We start from the raw sequence: 13,387 nt of genomic DNA, 5'->3' as shown, positions 1-13,387 counted from the left end.
TTATTATCTATTCACTGTGTTTTTAAAGGAGCTCTGATTAAGAATCATGTCAGCTGTGACAAGCCATAAAGCAAAGCAAGACTTCCAGTGAGAACCTGAAAAAGACTCTCTCTGAAAAAGTTTTAATATTAAATCATTATTGAGGAACCTCATTCTTGTTTTGCCAGGGGCTGCAGGACTGCATCAGCAGAATTCCACTTTCTGGCAAGGTGTTGTCATTAAAGACCTTCGGGCAAAGTAATTCAAAGCACAATAGGTTTTCTCAGCTGTCCTTACTCAAATGGTTGGTCTGTATTGGCTCCTTTGTATTTGTTGATCAGGTCTTCAGAAGAGACGATGCAAAATTTCAACCATCCTTGTCATCCTGGGACATGTTCTTAAGTAGCCGAACATTTGGTTTGACTTGAAGTCTTATCTGCATCCTTGATCTGCAAAGCATACAAATGTCGTAAGGGATTTTTGAATTTAAAACAAGCAGCTCAGTTTCTTGTTTGAGTGCAATCCTGTTGTGCGACTTGACCCTCTCAGGCTAACTGATGTATTGTCCTTACCCAATATCAGACTACTGGAGACTGCCTGAAATTTTAGGCTAAATGAGGTTCCTACATAGGCTGCAGCCTTGTGAAGAGCCCAGCCATATACTGAGTTGCTTACTGTCCAAGGCAGACACAATGAAATTGTAAAGGGTGACTAAGATCATGTCTACATAAGTAAGGGAAGTCATATCTAGATTAAAATGGAAATGAAAATCAAACACCTTGCTACTTTTGCAGGAATATTGAGAAAGGTTCTCACTAATGTGAGAAACTCTTCTTTTTTGCTGTAGGGCAAGATGCTTAAGCAGGGATGAGGATTTTCTCTTGTTCCTCACTTTGTGTCCACAGAGATATTGAAGGAATAGATTTGTGGAGGTGCTTTTAGGGTTCCAGTCATGTAACAAGTCTAAAATTAATTATTTTAGGTACTTGGATAATTCTGTTGTCATGTTGTTTTCTTTAATAAAAACTATTTACTGAGCAGTATATTATTGAGTGTATTTATTGAGTCAAAAGCAACATTTATTTGGTAATTTCTCTATAGTTGTGGTAAATGCAGAAAAAAAGAGAACAGTGCAAAACTGTTTTCTATACTTTGAATGGTTGAGAACTGATTCTGTTTTATTTAAGAATTTTAAGTGTTATTAAAGCGGTAAGCTAGAGAAGGTGCTGTTTGGTTGAGTGCTTTACTGTCCACTAGTAAGGCAGATGATAAATTTCTATTGAAAAATCATTTGAAAACCTAATACATGGGATAAGTGCTTACTGGGTAATGGATGCTCATTGATCACTTTTCTAGCTGTGTTTTTTTACTCTACTGGGAACCATAAAAGGAGAAAAAGACTGGTGGGAGTGCAGGAGGATGAGGACCAGTATGAGGAGCAGGTTGAGAAAGTGGAAAGGAATCAGACCAGTGAGGGAAAATACAAAGATTTACTTATAAATGTGTTGGCAGAGATAGGAGAGAGTGTGCTGGAGGACACTTCAGTAGGAGGTTACAAAATAAAGGAGCATATCCGTGTAGCAGGGAGGGATCAGGAAAAACAGGCACTGCTTAATGCCCTGTTTCTCAATGGTAGAAGTCGACCTTGCTGCCACATCTCTGTCCTTGCCTTCTGCTCTGTGACTGGGGCTGAAGTGGAATTGACAGGAGCAAGAGGGTCAAGGAAAACCTGGTTTTCATCCCCTGCCATATTCCCTTCCTCCTGCTGCCCTTGTCCATGCCTGCCCTTACTAACTTGAGTAAAGCTGAAGAGCAAAGCATGTCCGTTCACTTGAGGAGGTGAACCTCATATATCAAGAGCAACATTTCATGGCTGGTTTTGCCAGAGAAATTGTGTGTAATGGAAACTGAGCTGGGCAAGAGTGGCCAAGAGTAGTCTTTGAATCTAAGTGTAGTCTAAGTGACAGTCTGTGGAGAAGGTTGTCCAAGGCCACTAAAAATACCATTAACTTGAACATCTCCTTTATAGATGACTTGACCTGTTAATGGAGATACCAACCTTTAAAGACTTTGCCTGCCCATACCATGTGAAAGGCTGCATGGGACCTGCAGTAAGATTGCTTTTGATGCCTTCTGCCAATGGAGGGGAGGACACAGTGCACAGCCTATTGTGTGCCACTTTTGTTTTCCCTCTGCATTCTTCTCCAGTATGCTGATGCTAAGCAAAGCACCATAAGGGTTAGATGGCGTGGATTCAGTAAACTATCATTACTGTCTCCAGACTGAGTGAAAATGCACCTACCCAGGGAAAATTATGCATAGGAATGGCTCATGCTCCCCTTCCTCGTGCCACGTTGTCCTGGGGCTGTGCTAAACATCACAAGCAAGCATACACTGCATTTAGCTCACTGCATAATCTAATGCCAGCTGTCCTGTACTGTATAATCATAAAATGTGGGAAAAACATAGTGTTTGCTGTGTTTTAAGAAAAAAGTCCTTTTAAATTAGAACTTTAGCTAGCTGAAACAGGTGAATTCTGTGAGAATGAGCTTGTGATCCTAAAGCAGATGTGCATACCCACATAGTGAATTGGAGTAACCGAAATAAAGCAAAAAACACAACTCTGAAGAGAGTTTGTTTTTACAAGCATTATTCTTGCACATGTAGATTGGTTCAACTTACCACATAGAAGGGATTTTGTGAATACAGTTTTTGCAAATAACTGCAAAAAACTTACTTTCTTTGCAAATTCGGAAGTCTGCTGAAAATTCAGCCTTAAGCAAATATCTTCATAGCTGTATACTGAAAAATTTGTGATGGTCTGTAGATATGCAACGAAGGAGCTCAGGCAGAACATTGACCTGCACTGAAAACCTTTGTGTTTTTACTACTTACCTTTATGCTGGGCTTGTGATTCAGTATGATGTGGGTGAGATGTTGATACTAGTACACGGGAAACCCTTGAACATGGGAAATAGTACTTACTAAAATAGATCACATTCCCAAGGGGGAAATTACATGATATTTGTAGAATAGGGAATAACTAAAATTGCCCAATTATTTAATCCGAGGTATTTTTCTATCAATAAAATATCTTACTGAGCTTCTGGAGCATAATTTAGAGTAGGCATTTTACCTCCAGATCACAATATAAATATTTTATATGATCTCCCACACTATTAGAATTATAGATGTAGTGTTATTTAATCCACTCCTGGCAAAGCAGATGCTTGCCAGAATGCATAAAGTACTGAAGGACTGGTTTTGTTGTCATTGAAACTAGTTGATAAAATGATTTATCTGAAGTTAGACTTCTCATTGCGGAAGTGGATTTTATGATGCTTGTGAGACATAATTTAAGATTGTGTTGAAGTCTCATAAAAAAAAATACATTGTCCATGGATATGAGGTTAACAATAGGAGGATGAAAAAAGCCTGTCTGAAAGGTAAGCGAGTAAAGCAAGAGTCATGTCTGGGTGGGAGGGCTTGAAAATTCTTTGAGTAAGACTCAGTAGAAATTGTGACCACAGATAGTGGAGTTGAATACGCCTCTTGAAAAGCAGCTGCAAGCATAGGAACTATGAACTTTAGCAGAAAGCATGCAAGTGCTGTGATATCTGCCTAGTGGTCTCATAAAGTATGTTGCAAGCCAAGAGGGTGGAGAACTGTAAAGTTTAATAAAGCTTTTCCTAAAAATACTTCTGGAGTGTAATTTAATGCCTCTCTTGACAGTCATTGTCTCTTATTCTTGACCAGCAACACGTTTCAATATCAGCTATAGTTACCTGTAGCTGATATGCTCCAGCTACAGTCCTTGGGTCTGAGGTGGGTGTCACAGGAGGTAGGGTAGATGGTCCAAATACTTCTCTAGTTTCCATTTCTACAAAGTGGATGAGAAATTCATATTGATTGCTAAGCATCATAATTTTGCACACTTGAGGTAGGGTTTAGTAGTCAGAAATCTAAAATCCTATGGAAAACATTTCATGCTATGTCCTTTTTCCACGGAGTCATTCTGCCTAAAAATGCTTTGCATAGGGAATGATAAAAAGATGACCATTTTCGTGTGCATTTGTACATCATATACTATATCATTCAGCACTTCTTCTATTTATTTATGCTTTATTTTTCATTCTTATTGTAGCTTTTATTGATGTGTTTGATTACATGGCATCAGCTGCAAGGCAGAAATGTTTACTCTGTTGGGGTTTTGTTACACTTTTCAGTATAGGTTAAAAAACTTCAGCAGCCCCTGGATGGATAGACTTAAGTTGAAAATTTACATGTGAGTAACAAATATTATAGTGCAGATGAGCCAGACAGCAGAAAAGGAAATTTATAATAAAAGACTGCTTTGGCAGTATTAGTCTGCTTCATGTGTATTGTGTGATGAATCATCCCATGTCAGCACAAGGACTGCTGCTCCTGCTGCTCCTGAGCTCTGCCAGCAAGTGGGACAATAAAAAGTGTGCGTGGAAGGGTGGAGGGGAGGGCACACGCAAGAGAAGAGGAAACGGACAAAAAAAGAACAGCTATTTAAAACTGGACATCCCAAGCCTGGCCAGTGGTTCATGTTATATATAATTCAGCCAATTCATTGCGTAAATTATTTCATATGCTCCATGAAATGCAATTTGCTTCCATGGCCAAGCATGACAAAGGTTTCACAGAACTGCAGCTGGATAGTTAATTCAGGGCCTGTGAGATTGCTAAGGTATCTTGTCAGAACATTAAATAATCATACAATGTCATAAGGGAATATCTAATTAAGAGCTCAATTTCTCGAGGGTCTGAATACCTGTTACAATGCTCTGAGAACCCTTAATTCCCACTGACAAGAGCGCCAGCTTAGGGTGTTCCCAGCAGGAATTTAATAGGATTGTGCCCTTACTTCATTTGGCCTGTGTAAGTCCAGGTCAGTCAGGTGAAGAGACAGTAATCAAACACGACAAGATAATGACAAATAGGGTTACATCCCAGCAGGCATGTTGTTACTTGCAGATGATGAAACATACCCACGTGTGAAGTCTCTGTAAAAAATAGCGACATATTTAAGAATGCACTCTTAGGGGTTAAATTTGTGCCTTTGAGAAAGATCTGTCTGTATTCAACCCATGCAAAAAGATCTGTAAAAGGCAAAATGAACCCTTCATCACCCTGGACTGTCATCCTGTGTAAACAAGTGACAGAGTTTCCACTGGCAGTTTGGTCCCAAGAACTTCAGTGATTTAGATGACCTCACGAGGGCTGTCTGCCTTACAAAGGCAAACAACACTTCATCCAGTGTTGGGGAAGCATAAAGCTTGAGTAGAGTTGGGAAATGTGGACGCTGAAGTTTCCTGAGCAGCATTCTTGTGACTTGAGTGATACAACAAAATTTGAGGTGGACAGATGAAAACTTATCAGTAGGACTTTTCCCCCCTTCTGGTATGCCTGCAGTTATATAAAGGAGAATAATGTTAAATGCAGCCAGAAGAGAATTGGATTTTGGCTTATGATGCTTGTTTTAGTCAGAGATGAAGGTAGAAATAATATTCTTTTTTGTCGTAAAGTGTTACAAAAGGACTAAGTGAGTAAGGAACACGGCATTATTTTAAGCACTTTTGGGAGAGTGAAAAGTTAAAATCTATCTTTCTGCTGTCAGGCTCTTAAGTAAGGAATGATGCATTAGACTACATGATTTTATTAGGTTTGTTGCTAAACCAGAGCTGCGGTGCTGTTCCTTGAACAGAATTACAGGCTTCATTTGAAGAGAGATGCAAAGCGCACACATCATTCTGGAGTAGATCAGCACAAGCATTTTCTATATCATGAGTAATGTTTACTGGAAGAAATCAAATTAGTGTTACACAGACCATCTGTTTTCTTTGCATGCAATCATGTAAGTGTTTTAGGACAAGCCATCCTTTTTAATCAATTGTAAATCTCTTATCGGAAAGCACTGTTTTGTGTAATAAAATCTATTTTTATGATAAATGTAAGAGTTTTAAATGCTGGTTTCTTCTGCATAAATATATATTATGTTATGAACATATTGTTCATAGCATAAAGAGTAGGGGTGTACAGCATTAGTTTTTATCTGTCAAGAACTTAATTTTAGGGCTTTTTGCAGAGGCATTTTTGGATATGTGTTGGATCTGCAACTCATTGGTGTTCAGCTATTATAACAGATAACATAATGAGTAATACAGTCCACTTATAGCCTGGGAAGTTGCTTCCTATCTACATTTAGTAAATGTAGTATAAGACAGTCTCTATTTTGTAGTATGACTACTGTGATAAAAGTGAATACTGTGAAAGATCATTGTCCATTGTCTAAATTCTTATATTTGGAAATACTGAAGAAAACAAGGCATGGCTTATTAGAAAATGAGCCTTTGGTATGACATAATGACATTAAAAAACTTGAATTTATGGTCCAAGAAGAAGTCAATGATAGAGTGTGAGATTTACTTCATATTTAAGGGTATCACATTCATAGATGTACATGGTCCTATTCATTTTTGTGGGTGCTAAATTAAGCTCGCCATTTTATTTTTTCAGCACTGCTGTGCACTTCCCTGATTCATATATTGTCTATGGGTGCACATAGATTGCTCTTGAATTCAGAGGAAGCTGAAGGTCTGCATCTTAAGCAAAGTCTCATCTGATTTCAAAAGAAGCTGTGTGACTGCAATACTAGAGGTTGCTCTGTATTGCATCAAATGACCCTGAAATAAAGAAATAAGAACTGTAAGTAACGCAATTGGAAAGTCCCTGAGCAGGTTGGCTGTCCTTCTCAATGAGGTTGTCAAGCCTGAATTTCATTTGTTCAGACACTTTTAAATCAACGGTATTTCGTCTGGATAATTAACCTGCTTACTTAGGCTTGAAAAGTGTATGAGGGTAAATTCTTGCACTTGTTTTTGGTAAACATGAAGAGGCAAAGAGGGAGAAACAGATGGACCATGCACCTGGAGAAATGATAGTGCTTACAGTCTGGTGCCATCCCATGGTACAGTGGAAGTTTTCTGACCAGAGAAGCATCACATGAAATGAAGGGCCCCTCTAAGTCCTTTTGTGAAGGCCGGACTCATGACCTGCGTATTGCCACTTATTAGAATGTCTCGTGAACTGACAGTATGTGGCACAGGGAAAGCTGCCTACCAAACCAGGCTCATCAATCCTAACACTTACCTAGACTTGATCAGTTAAAAATCTGCTGAGAACTAGGTCATCAGTGATTTTTTTTTTTTGTCAGTCTGCACTAATTCAGTAAAAGGAAAAAAGCAGAACAAGGTGAATGGCTTACAAAATCATATAGGTAATAGAGAGTGAAAGATAAAAATCAAACTGCAATTAGTAGTGGTCTAGTAGTTTCACCTGTTTGTTTGGTGGTGGTGTTTTGGTTTTTTTTAATTCAGTATTCTTTCTTTGAAAAAATTATTAAAAATGAGATATTTTTTGCTCCCCCCCCCCGGTTTTTCTTCTTACTTTTGCCCTTCTTTTATTCAGAGGGAAGAAAACTGCAGGCAAATTAGGTATGCCAGAGAAACGCAGCATTGTGTTGCTTAGAACAGACCTCTGGAGGGCATCAACAGTGTCCTAACCCAGGCAAGAAAAAATTACGTAACATCGCTCACAGCCATGCTGTGAATGGACAGTTGAATTTGGAGGATGGACATTCACCAGCCTTTCCCAACAACCTATTCTTCAGTTGTCCTTTTGTTCCCCTAGATGCTCATCTGGTTACTTCTTGTGTTCCTCAGTGTTCCTCACCCATTTCAAATCCAGTTGAGCTCTGGTTTTCCCAGTTTCATCCAAGCAGGCCAGGATGAGGAAGTTCTGCTTTGCTCCCAAGTAGCCCTCACAGCCCCTTCATCCTCTGCTGCCCATCTGCTGTGCCTGCATGACTTCCCACTTGGCAAGCTGGGAAGTCCCAGTGTGCTGGGGAAGCAGCTTCCTCTTCTGGGCCTCTTTGCTGTCTTGGCTTTCAGGAGACACATTTCAGTTTGAACTGTCAAAAAAGTTGATGCATATCCTTGGTTTAGATTTTTCATGACATTCTTCTTACTTTCATCTTCACATCCCCAAGTCTTTTTCAGCATGATATATCAGGGTAATGTGAAGGATATCAAAACAATCTACTTCCACCAGCTTTTATTTGTTAGCATGATTTTTCATTTGTATGTGAGTAAATTTACTACATTTTTTTTATTTTTTTTTTATCTTGAATTTTTTTTTTTAGCCAGAACTTTGGAACAGTCACCATGAGTTCTCTAGCAGCTTCAGTAAAATAGGCACTATATTTTCCATCTCTATGGTCTGGTTTTATCCAGTAAAGATATTGATGTATTTACAATTGTCGTAGAAGATATTGGCCTAGTTCTAAGACAGTAAATGCTAATAGTACCGCATGCAAATTATCACATTTTTATTATCAAGAAACAGTTCAGCAAAATTACTTAATTTGCTTAGTGGTAAAGACAGTGGTAAACTATGAATTACTGTTGTCATAGTTACAGTGTATTTTGATACAGTAGATTTGTTCATCTAAACCATAATAAAATAATTTGCTCAATAGAAAGTACAATGCGTATCTTAAATTACAATTAATTACTTATTGCAATGAATATCTTAAAATATAAGCAGAACTCCTGATCCTTTTTAAGTGCAGTAAGGAGAGAATACTGATGTTTATTTTAGGAATTTCCTGTGTCTGCAGTGCTGATTACACTGAAGTGCGAATCAATGACAATGTGCAATATAGAAGACTTTATTTATAGTAGGTTTATAACTGATCTAAAGTGAGACGATAGGTTTTGATACCCATGACCTTTAATAGAAAACTCTCTGAAGAGAAGTTTCCAATTTTACCTCCAAAGTAAACCCTAGTGAAAGTCCTTTGTATTTGAGACTTTGTGAGACAATTAAAATAATAATCTATTCTTGGTTTCTTTTTTTTTTTCTGAATTATTCCTATTTTGGCTATTCAGTTGGCAAAACAGAAAAGTTATTCAGGGGAGATCTACAAAGTTAGACAATTTGCCCGTTTCAGTTTTTTTATAATATTCTTAAGTGGAGCATGTTTGGGAGTTGGCACGTTTGCTTTTCTCTCCTTGACCTATCACAGCCCAGTGGCCACAGAGAGTATCATCTGTGCATGTGTTCCAAATTCTCCTCTTCTGCTTCTTTACCAGATGCATAGTATTTCTGAAGGAAATGGAACAGAAAAGTACCATAGATGATTATCAAGCTTGACTTTGAACTGGTCTCCCTCAGCTCACTTGGTGGTACTGGAAGCAAAAGAAGGAAACAGAAATGATTGGTCACAATTTTGAAATATATTAGGTCTGACCAGTTTGTCCTTAAAGAGGAAAAGTCTATATGTATTCCAAAAAGAAAAAAGCAAATAATCTTTAAGGAAAACTTTCTGGAGTGAAAAACAAGTAGAAAAGATAGTTTAGAGATGGTACAGGGAAGAGATTATATGTAGAATGGTGAGATTAAATGAATATTTCGGAAAGGATCTTGGCCATTGCTGTAATATCCGAACAGTGGGATAGAAACTAAAAGTAAATACATTTAACATTGACAAACAAAACCCTAACGTATTATCCACTAGTTAACAAAGTTAAAACAAAGTTGAGTTAATAAGTTTGGGTTTTTTTAAACTCTGTTAACTAATGGAATTAATTGAGTAAACCATTGAAAACTGTCCTCACACATATTATTTCTTTACAACTAAATAGGTCAGCATAAAAGGTTCTGGCCCTTACTAAACAACAATCCCCCCAGGCTGCTTATTTGTAAACCAACTCTTGAGGTTTTTACTCCTCCATATTGTCTACTATTGAAGGCAGGAGGTAGGAACTGCTTGAATTACAATATGATTGGAAATGTTTGTTCCAGTGCTTTCATATGCCACATTTGGTCTCTATGTCCTCTCCGTCACAGGTAACCATCTTACACACAGAGCAAGAAACATAAATTCACTTGGCTGTCCTGTATCTCTAAGGAACCTGATGCATGACTGGACTAGAGAAGGGGAAGACAGAAAAACTCCAAAGACCTGCATATCATCTTGCTGGCAGGGTGAGTAAATGTCCTGTCGTCTCAGTCATTTGTTGTCAGGTACAAAATGACTGAGCCTGCTTTAAGCGTTGGCTCAGAAATTTCTTATCCAGTAACTATTGAGAACAAGATGATCAAAATGTCTCATGTTTCCAGGACTGATGCCTCACATGCATTCAGAAGCACTGAGCCAGACACCTCCTATATTTTCAGGTTAAGCCTTGAACAGGGATTTAATAAATAGGCAGTTCTGTGTAGTAGGGTTTTTTAATGCACACTGTGCTGTTAGGGCTTTTTTCAAATTGGGTGGGTGAAACAGAAGTATCTAACTATTACTGAATGAGTCCAAACTCCTCATGATTAAAAAAGAGATCCAAGAGAGGAAACTCATTTTCCCAGTGCTGACTGTACTTAAATTCCTACAGATGTGGGCCTGTGTTCTCTGCTTTCCCTAGGCAACTTTTTCTTGCTTACAAAACACAATGGAAAAAATTACCCAGCTGAGAAGCAAGCATGTAGTTGCTTTATGTGATAGTCAGAACCTAATTAAATTATTCCCTTTTCTCTCTGGGTTTGCCTATTCCAAAAGGTGGTAGAAGAAGAGACTGCAGCAGGTTCTGGAGAATTTCCTCCAGTTCACAGCAGTGAGCCAAGGGTTCTGTCAAGTAGCAACAAGCCAATTCAAGAGAATCAAGAGTCCCATGTACAAAGGATGACTTATTTTTCAAAAAGTTGATGCAAATTGAAACAGATGATTAATATGGCAGAAAATCCAAACAAAACTTGAAGATTACCTGAGATTCCTCTGTCTAGTGGTTTGTGCCTCTACAAGAGACATAATAAAAATGTTGCCCTCCTCCATTGGGATGGCTGTTGTTTCCCCACTGTATTTGGTCCTGCCCATTTCTGCACCCTAAACATTGGCAAGACCCTGTGTGCTTCTGACCGCTCTGCTGGGGCAAAAAGCATGAGCACAGCAAACCCATCTTCCCTGCACCCCAGGCCCAGTGGACACTTCTTTTTTAAAGGAAGATGTAGAGTACCTGAGTTACAGTTTTAGCTGTGTGAAAGTCCACCCTGACTAGGAATTGTAAGACAGCTGGCCAAAGCCTTCAACACAATAAAGCAAACAAAACAAAAGGTACTCCAGAGGACAAGCACTTTCCTGTCAACTGCTCTCTGATAGGGAAAGAAATACCTAACAGGACAATAGTACCTTTACAATTGCTATTATTTCATGTGTTTAGTATCAAATACTTTTTTCTTAGCATATAAGCAATATTTTGGCTCTTTCCTACTCCATATTCTTTGAGGGGATCTGTCTGAATGCAAAAGCTGTCTGGATTTTGCTTTATGCTGCAGTTAGAAGAAGGGCAATTATGCTATTTTTGCTTCTTTTTTTTTTTTTGTTTTGGTTTTTTTTTTTTTATTTTCAGTAAGTACTCCCCTGAGTGTGCTGGAAGATGAATTTAGTGTACAGAATTTTTACAGAAGTTGGGTAATTCCCTTGGCCACTCTGAACCCAACAGCAACATCAACAACCAGCTCTGCTCTCTGTTGCTGGACTCTAGAATCGATAGGAGAAGGTGTTCATATGCTGAGGAGACACTTTTCTGTTCTAGCAGCTGCTTCTTGCCTCCCTGTGGAAAAGGCAGTGGTGCAGATACAACCTGGGGTTATAAGTTTGTCCATACTTCACAAATACCTTGGTGTCTTCTTCAGCAGTGGAATTACACTCTCTTATTTTAATACAGTATTGTACTTTCTAAGCCACCACTTATTTGGCCCTTGGTTCTACTTTATTTTATATAATATCTGTGCAAAGGGTATGGGCTTGATGTGTTTTGACACAGGGGTATCATTAAATGAGGATCATTGTGACTGAGAGAAATAAAGGTGTTCAATAAGATGTCGACATAGTTGAAGATTAAAGTTAGTATTATTTTTATTCTTAAAACCATTTCTATGTGTATTGCATTTTCAATTCGCATATAAAATAAAGTAAAATCACCCTCAAATTAAAATCTTATTGATGCTTCTTGAATGTTACTGCAAGGAAAATAAGAGGGTGGCAAATGATTAAATGTATAATTAAAGGTTTCGCATTTAATCCTGTCACTGTAGTGATTTATGGTTTATTATTTTGTCTAAGTAATACACTTTTTTTTTCCTAGTGTTTTTCTTTCCTTCATTGTTTTTAGTGTCTGTATTATTATGATAAGGAAATTTATCTCAAGGACAACACTTTTGTTCTCAGAAGCAAATACAGAGGAGAGTTAAATCAACGCATAGAAGATGCAATACACTTCCCACTGCAGTTGGTGGGGGAATTGTGACGTGTTTACAATGTTGGGCCAGAAATGCTTTACTTGTAAGAACAAAGGGCAGGATGTAGCCTCTGTTCTTCTCTGCTGTCATATTTAGGGCTGAAACAGGTGTCTTCAGTAGCCAGTCCCAGAAAGGCTCAATAAAGACGTGGGGCTGAGACACACAATCTCCCTCTGTAGTGCATGCCAGAATTGGGTGGAAACATGCAAACGCAGCAGAAACAGCCTTGAAATAGCCCATAGCCAAGCCTGAGCAGAGTCCAGTGCCTACAGGCTGTGACGTGCAGGCTCTTCTCCAGAGGTAGGTCCCCATAGCAGGATCTTTTAAAAGGACTCATCAGGCTTTGTGGTCACCATAGCTGCCTGACAGATATGTGGGACCTCACTGTTTGCATGAATTGATGGCTCTTCCCTCCCTTTCTAAGTTGCCCAGCCACTGGGCTGTGCTATCCTCTTGAAAGGTTTTCTTGCAGCTACATGAAATTTGCAACTTTGCTCTGGCAGGGCTGTAGTTTGCCTAGTGGAACAGTTCCAACTCCTGTTTTCCAGAGTAGCTTGTAGTTCTGCTGGAAATGGGGTGTCTACGCTTCCTCAGGGTGGGGAGAGCCTGGAAATGAGATCCCTCACACTCAAGTGTGAGTGTTCCAGGTTATGCTCGTGTAATACAGGATATTACTTCTTCCATCTGCACCCTAGAAAACAAACCTGAGCAGATCTGATGTTTTGGAACTTATGCGTTGTTTCACTGTCACATGGGCTCCTGAACTTGAGATGAACACCTTGTTGCTGAGGTGGAGTTGTTTGTGGGACTTCAAAGGAAGAGTGAGAACTCAGTTTTCTGATGAAAGTTTTCATATTTAGACATGTAAATTTTTATGTGCTCCAAAATTCCCCTTGATTAAGAACCCACTTAAAGAAATAAGATTTATTCTCTTACCAACATATGGCACTAAGATTCTTCTATTCAAGTGATTTTGCACAAGAAGTGTTGTTCTTTTCCAGAATATTGCAGGATGAAATAGCTTGGG

At 38.7% G+C, this 13,387-nt stretch overlaps 1 protein-coding gene across 17 annotated transcripts in view; it reads left to right on the top strand.

The window, feature by feature from the left end:
* LOC116799594 (poly(rC)-binding protein 3-like) overlaps window positions 1–13,387 on the top strand; it is a 497,681-nt gene that overhangs the window by 93,401 nt on the left and 390,893 nt on the right. For all 17 annotated transcript variants that reach the window (XM_032712987.1, XM_032712998.1, XM_032712951.1 and 14 more), the window contains exon 2: window positions 9,916–10,053. The gene's annotated coding sequence lies outside the window, so the exon portion shown is untranslated. The remainder of the gene's footprint in view (window positions 1–9,915; window positions 10,054–13,387) is intronic.

This window comes from Chiroxiphia lanceolata, chromosome 1 (genome assembly GCF_009829145.1).
Source record: "Chiroxiphia lanceolata isolate bChiLan1 chromosome 1, bChiLan1.pri, whole genome shotgun sequence".
NCBI lineage: Eukaryota > Metazoa > Chordata > Aves > Passeriformes > Pipridae > Chiroxiphia > Chiroxiphia lanceolata.
The sequence above is the reverse complement of the archived record's forward strand: the minus strand, read 5'-3'. Positions and strand labels throughout refer to the sequence as shown.